Genomic DNA, 7,392 nt, shown 5'->3' on the forward strand with positions numbered 1-7,392 from the left:
GTTTAATTATAGACAGCTCCTTTAATCTATCTGATCAGTAACTTCAAGCAATATTCAAAACAATTTAATTTTAATACATACACCAATGATAAATAATTTAATCATAAATTACTGCATTTATAAATTTGAAAGCACTTTACAAATCATGTACTTATTTAATTGTTTTTCCACTCATAAAACGACTACGGCGAAGCGCGGTTTCGATACAATCAAGTTGATACCGCCGCCGCACCGCGCTGCTCACACTCGATATAGGATGTTTCTTAAACACCAAGCTATTGATGTAATTTTCCTATTATTTTTATTTTATTAATAATCGATTATTGTTTATCAATGAATAATAGACAATGGACAGATAACCTAACTCTGTTCTAAGACAAAAAGTTATCGTATGTGATTTCTTAATTTTTCATGTCTCAAAAATCAATCTCCATAGCACTTAAGCCATAATTCTCTATAGCATTTAAATATTAACTTTGCACAAAATGCATTCCGTGACTTAGAATTGACATAAAAGAACTGCCAAGTTTTAAGACACACATTCAGCCTTTGTTTTTCTATTTTACAGTTGTACTAGTATTAAGTAACATAATTAAAATGAAACAGATAAATCCTATTGACATGTACAGTGTGTTATTTATAGACATATACATAAAAATGCATCCTTGTACAGCCCTCATGAAAAGCTGCCTTAAAACACGAGGAAAATTTACAAATTAGTTAATCTACAATACGTAAGGATTGCCAACTTGTAATGAAAATTAAATTGTAATAGCATAAACTTTAGTTGTAATTTCGCGTACGCTAACCGTAATGAGCACATACAATATACAAATGAACACGTGGCCATAATATACATCACATCATGACTGAAAAGTGAGTTCAAACTGACTGTCCAATCACCGTCCTTGTTAAATTGCCTCGGCGACCAATAGCAGACGTGTCGGTATAAGCAAGTGGTGTGATAGGTCCTACGCAGGACGCAATTTTACACGCCACTCCGGTCGCAGGTTGGAAGCCTTTTTTGACTTTAGCTTTAAATATTAGAATTGATACTGTACTACGATGTGTGTGATGTATGTGAAATATTGGCGCGCCTGAGCAGTAAAATCGACCCGTGTGCAGTCACGATAAATGGCGTAACACTTTTATGCCGTCAGCTTTGTAAGCCACTGCTCTCACTTTAGGCTTGTGTGTCGATATTTCATATCTGCCGGACTTCGTGTGACGGCCAATTTTATTTCTTTGGGAGGATGTCAATTTATACATAATAAAACTATTTTCAATGTCAGATATTCGACAAAAGCGGGTGTAATATTACAATGCGGAAATGTATGGTATCATACTACGAACATTTAAGCTTAAATTTGTCTGAAACTTCTGGACAAACACCTTTATTATGTATTTTCATATAACGGGGGCCGAAAAGTACGTATAATATAATTGTATCCTAAAATACACTATATAATCTATTTTTTTCTAACTTTTCAATTTTTTTCTTTTCTTAAATACATAATAATGTAAAAAATATTTTTAATGACTTTTATAGTGTAAAATAAATAAAATATAAAGATTTATTTATAAATGTATATTTTTATTATTTTAACAATATACCGTACACTAAAAAGTAAGTTAGAAAAGATAGACTGTACAGTATACTTTTGAGAAGCCATGCATAGCATACTAAATAAAAAAAAACAACAAAAAATATGTAAGGTTGTATGTTGTCTACACTGAGACGTTTCGAAGTATGGCAAATATAGCTTAAAAGTTCACTAATCTTTGTTATCGTACTTGGATTTATCCGACTTAAATACATAATGATATAGTGATCAGATTTTTGTATGTGCAAAACTCAGTCTGCTTATTTCAGCCAATAGCGTAACCGTTTTAGCCAATCAGAAAGCAATGTGATATCGCCGCTGCCAATCGACCGAAAGTTTGATATGTCAAAACTGTATAATTCGACAGTCGAGTTTAATCGTTTAACCTCACTTTAACATTAAGTAAGAATAATTAAATTGAAATAATTCTTGACAGCCGTCCTTGGTAGGTAAAATATAGGTATAGTTGGCATAGAAAGAAAGCAGTATTTACAAATGGCTTTATTTTTAAGATCATTGTGATTTTATACAGCTTGAGGTATTTATATTGACAGAAATATACTTAGGAATACGAAATTAAAAATACGTAGAAAAAGTAATAAAACGAATGACGAAAACAAACTTAACTTCTGCTGGTCACACCTAACAGTTATGCGAGTTGTCTTATAACTAAGCTGTGTTATAAATTTCACGTTTCGATAGTTTTTGTATCGGAAATCTGTTAAGATCTCTAATTTATTTATCAGTCAAAAGTTTATTTGGTGATTGTGAAACCGGCAAGGCAATAAGTATTTATTTAAAATACTAAATTATATTACTAAACCGGTTATACGTACGTACGTAATCATACGTCTCTGAATTTATAAGAAATCTTGAAATACTTAATTCGAAAGTCACAAAAAGTCTAGAATTAGCTTAGCGTAGTTTTAGTGCAAATAATATTTAATAAAGATAAATATTTTCAATTTATTTCTAATATACAAATTACTTTAAGTTCACAGCATTTTAGTATTGTTTCCAAAATAAATTAAGTACCTACAGCTAGTTCACATCATTCAAGTATGTTATTTCCAGCACTGGACTTGAATGAGATGACGTCTACACTATTCTAAATGCTGCTGGAATAATGTGAACATGCCATTACGATTTTTACAGTTTGTATGTAAAAAACCTGTTTTTATTTTTATTTTTTGATTATGACTTAATCCCGTAAATAATCAGTGTACTAGTTTTTACTAAGTATAGTGAGAATTTTTTGCTTACAAAGGTGCCTGTTGTCTCTTTTGTTGAGACTGAATGTATTGATTTTGCTAACTCAAAGTTAGTGTTAAAACCAGACAGATGTATGTGAGACCAGACTTTGTCTAGTTGCAACTGATTTTTAAGTCTGAGCAAGTCAATGTACAAATTATAGATCCGTCTGAGATCTATAAAGCCAACTTTGGGCCCTATTAATAAACCGACATCGAACTACAGACAGGTTCTGAAATTCAGACTTTAGACTGTTTTTAGCTCGATATCTGTTCTATAAAGCGAATTTAGTCATTAGTTACAAAAAACGCGGCTAGACTTGGCAAATAAGCATAAGTTTATACTTTTTGTGAACTAATGTCTATAGCTGCGATCTACCAAGTTTACTTTGACTTTGCTCAGATTAAGAAACAGTTAAAACAAGACATTATGTCGCTCATTTACGACAAGGATATAACTTTAAAAAAAAGTTTATTTTTATTTAATTATAAAACAATCTAGTTTTAGCTATTACAGATTTTAAACTAAAAATATCGTGGTTAATCAACATTTCTTAAATATAGTTCAACGGGTACATACCACGATAATATTTTTTATTTGTCGATATTTGACCCTGACTGCCAATCCCGTCGTGACCACGATCCAAATATCGACAAATCCAAAATATTATCGTGGTATGTACCCGTTGTACTATAGTTTTAGCTACACACGTAAGATAAAGGTGGGAAAGAAAATGTAGCGTTATGACTTTGTAATTTAACTAAGGAGTAAAAAATGCTCCTGTTAAATTTATCATTTTGTAACATTTATTATATCCTCATTGTCGCAATCAAGCGTGTATATGACACGTATCCGACTCGTTTTAACACTAAAAAGTCTGAGCAAGGAAAGAGTACGCTCTATAGATCTCAGGAAAAGACGTGCTGAAGTCTATAGTGTTGTAATTGTAAATATTTGACATCACATTTGCCATCATTCTATATAGTGTATTAATTGTTAAGTACTTATCTTGTTTATTTCATTGTTCAAGATAACTTGAATGCCTGTTTGTTTAAAAGTGTCCAGCGATATTATTGGTGATTGGGTTTGCTGATTAAAAATCTAAGAAAAGTTTTTTGTTTTTATCTCCGGACATTTCTAAACGGAATAGTTATATTGTTATATTTTGTTTCACCAATTCATCATAAAAATGAATAAGCATTTTTTTTCCTTTGACAAATAAATACCGTTGTGAAGTTTATAAATGGATTATGTATTGGACATTTTATTAGGTTTTGTTATATGTGTTTTTACACAATTATGATAATCGTCATCTTCCCCTGGATACATCGTATTTGTAAGAATTTCCAATGTCCGGTGTAACTAACCCAAAGGTCCCTATTAAAGATCTCTCCTTAAGGTTTCATAATTTCTTAAATAATACTGCGAGGTACCGAAAGAATCTGCACCGTGACGTTGTTGAAATACCATCAACACGTACGAAGCGTTTTGCTTCTTCCTTTCTGATCCGCACCGCAAAGGCCTGGAATGCCCTCCCATTTTCCGTCTTCCCCGATACCTATAATGTGGGTACCTTCAAATCAAGAGTGTATAGGCATCTTCTAGGGAAGCGCGCTTCATCTTAGGCTGCATCATCACTTACCATCATGTGTGATTGCAGTCAAGCACTTGTCTATATATTAAAAAAAAAAAAAAAACTGGAACATGATCATCCCGAGGCTAAGACCCCAAACTTGCTGTCCCTTAATAACTCAAGACTTTTAGAGCGTCTGAATCAACGAGTTCACAAGACCAGATTTTCGTTAAATCGTATAAAAATAGGATTAGATAACCACTAGATCTTATTATCAAAATATATCTCCTACTTATCATTCAATACATCATAGCATGTTCAACTTCATCTCCCTACTTATCACTCTTTCCTCTTAGTAGAGGGAGAAGTCTTTTATAATACCATTATCTCTTATTGAAATAATGGTAGTTGCGAGCTCCTACCCGAGGTCGGACTAGAAACAAGTTCGATTTTGTTAAGAGTCCTTCTCCATTTTTTTTTATCTTTGTCGTCGAGGTACTGTTATTGATCGATGTTATAAAGTTTACTATCCAGTTAGGTTACTCTGTTGTTTACAACTAAAACAACTATTTCAACCTTACGAAATGATATGAAATTTACAGTGACAATCGATGCTACCCAATTTAACTGTTATTTAAATAAGTAACGATAAACTGTTTGAACGTAGTTTGATAGATTATCGCTAGATACGGTGATATTTCAATATAAATGCTACCAGATTATATTCTATTATTATATAATTAAGAAAAGTCAATATAGTTTGCTAACGTTTTATCAGGAATCGTCAATTTATTGCATTGTATTTGTATTTAATGTAAATTGAGTGAAATAAATGTTACTGTAGACAATTAATGCTTGTGTTTTTTTTATACCAACTTTCCTTTTGTTATATTCTTTGTCATATCTTATGTTCCGAAAATTCGTGTTCTTTATCTACACTGCGGTTAAAAACACTGCATTAGTTTGCCGCGGTGGTAAAGTAATTCAAAGAGAGCATATTCGGAACAGCTTGTCATCTCATACTTACTTACATAACTATTTATTTATTTGTTTTTTATTCGTCCCCTTCAGGACAGGCAAAGGTCATTGACCTAGCTCAGAATGGGGTATTTTCCGTCTCGTTGAACAATCTTATATTACGACAGATTTACAATCTATTGGCTCGGTTTCAAATGAAATGATCTTTGTTAGCTAAATGTGGTGACTACCTCATTTTTTGTTTCACTTTTTAGGGGTATTATTCTAATTACCTTGTTAATTATTTAATCAAAATGTATAAGTAGCAAAATTATATTTTTTTTTTTCTTAAAAATATAATAAGGTTAAGGGGTGGCCGCGGCACGCCATTCGCCGGATATTTTTAATCGATCTTATCATTGCTCTCAATGCTATCATTTTTATACCCTGACGTGTAGAAAAGGAAAGCACTGCTTAATTCAATCTGCCACATAAAGATTTCGGATAAGATTGATTATTTATTAGCGACGGGCGTTAGAGCTACTCGCTAGCTAGACTCCGACACAAACGGCGCGCACAACTACACACCATTTTTTTCTTAGATGTCTAAACATATAATATACTTTCAATTACCTACGTGTGTTAAGATCGTTTTGAAAATACTTAATATTAAAAAAAACCTTCATTCAGAAAGAATATTAGCATACAAACATAACGAATTCACGTAGCAGTATCCGGGTGCAGTATAATAACGAAGAGCGCATTGTGATGCCTAAATACTGCAGTGCATCAAACATGTTCGCCGATGCCAGAATACCAGACTATTTCGCTCTTATCAGATCTCGAGTTGCAGCCTTCTGGTTCCGTAAACGCAATTCTAAGAACGGAATCCTTGGTGGATGCTCCGAGTACCCGGAGAATCCTATCGTAAAGAGCTGGATTGCCGTGCATCTCGCCGGAAACCGTAAATAGTAGGTTATACGGAAACGAACCCTCTTTTGGGGTAAGTTATTATATATTTTAATTGTATTATTTTAAACTGTTTTCACTTCCTATTTTTTAGATCTTTTAAAATACTTTACTACTCTTTTAACTTATATATTGTGATTACTTGAATTAAACCAATATTATTATTTCATTTTATTAGTTTTTATTTATTGCAACAGTTCTACTTTTTCTTCTATTTTTAAAACATACTATACACTAAAATTGTAAGGAAAAGATCGTTTACATTGTAAGAAAAGTTAAAAAAATCAAATCTCGCGTCCCGTGCCGTATTCGTCAAAGTATAATGGAGCTAAGTTCAAATAAAACTACAATTTAAAAAATAAACATTTTTATTTATTACAAACATTCAAGATCTCAGACGTTTTCCTTTTTACCAATGATCCAAATAGTCGATACATACAGTGGTTTACTGTCATACCGTGTAACTTAAACTTACACTTTTTATTAAATATCGCGTTAGTACATTATCCACTCCACTAAAGTACTAGGCTCCTCTCTGAATGAGAAGGGTTTACGACGTAGTCCACCACGCTGGCAGAGTGCGTATTGTTAACAAGACGCCTTCGAGAACATTATGGAGGACTCAGGCACCCAAGTTTCCTCACGATGTTTTTATTCACCATCGAAGTAAATTATATTTAATTGCCTAAAACGCACTTAACTTCGAAAAGTTTCAGATGCATTCCGGAGACCAAACTCGGGGCCCCGAAAGAATCGTCACTACTAGACTTCCGTACACTTCTTTGTTAAAATGAGAAGCAATAAACTTAGTTTCAATAAGATAAAAAACATCCGAATTTTAGAAGGACTCGTTTTTAGGACAAAATTGTTCTCATTGTGCCTCCCCCCCCACCACTCCCAGCGTGGTGATTATGGGCATAATAGTTGGGAGAGGCCTTTAAGTCCAGAAGTGGACTGTTATGGAATACTGAAGATGCTACTTCTACTAAAGTTGGCGCACATAGTGGGTCATCAGTATTTTTTAAATTAATATCAGAA

The sequence above is a fragment of the Pararge aegeria genome, chromosome 12, assembly GCF_905163445.1.
Source record: "Pararge aegeria chromosome 12, ilParAegt1.1, whole genome shotgun sequence".
NCBI lineage: Eukaryota > Metazoa > Arthropoda > Insecta > Lepidoptera > Nymphalidae > Pararge > Pararge aegeria.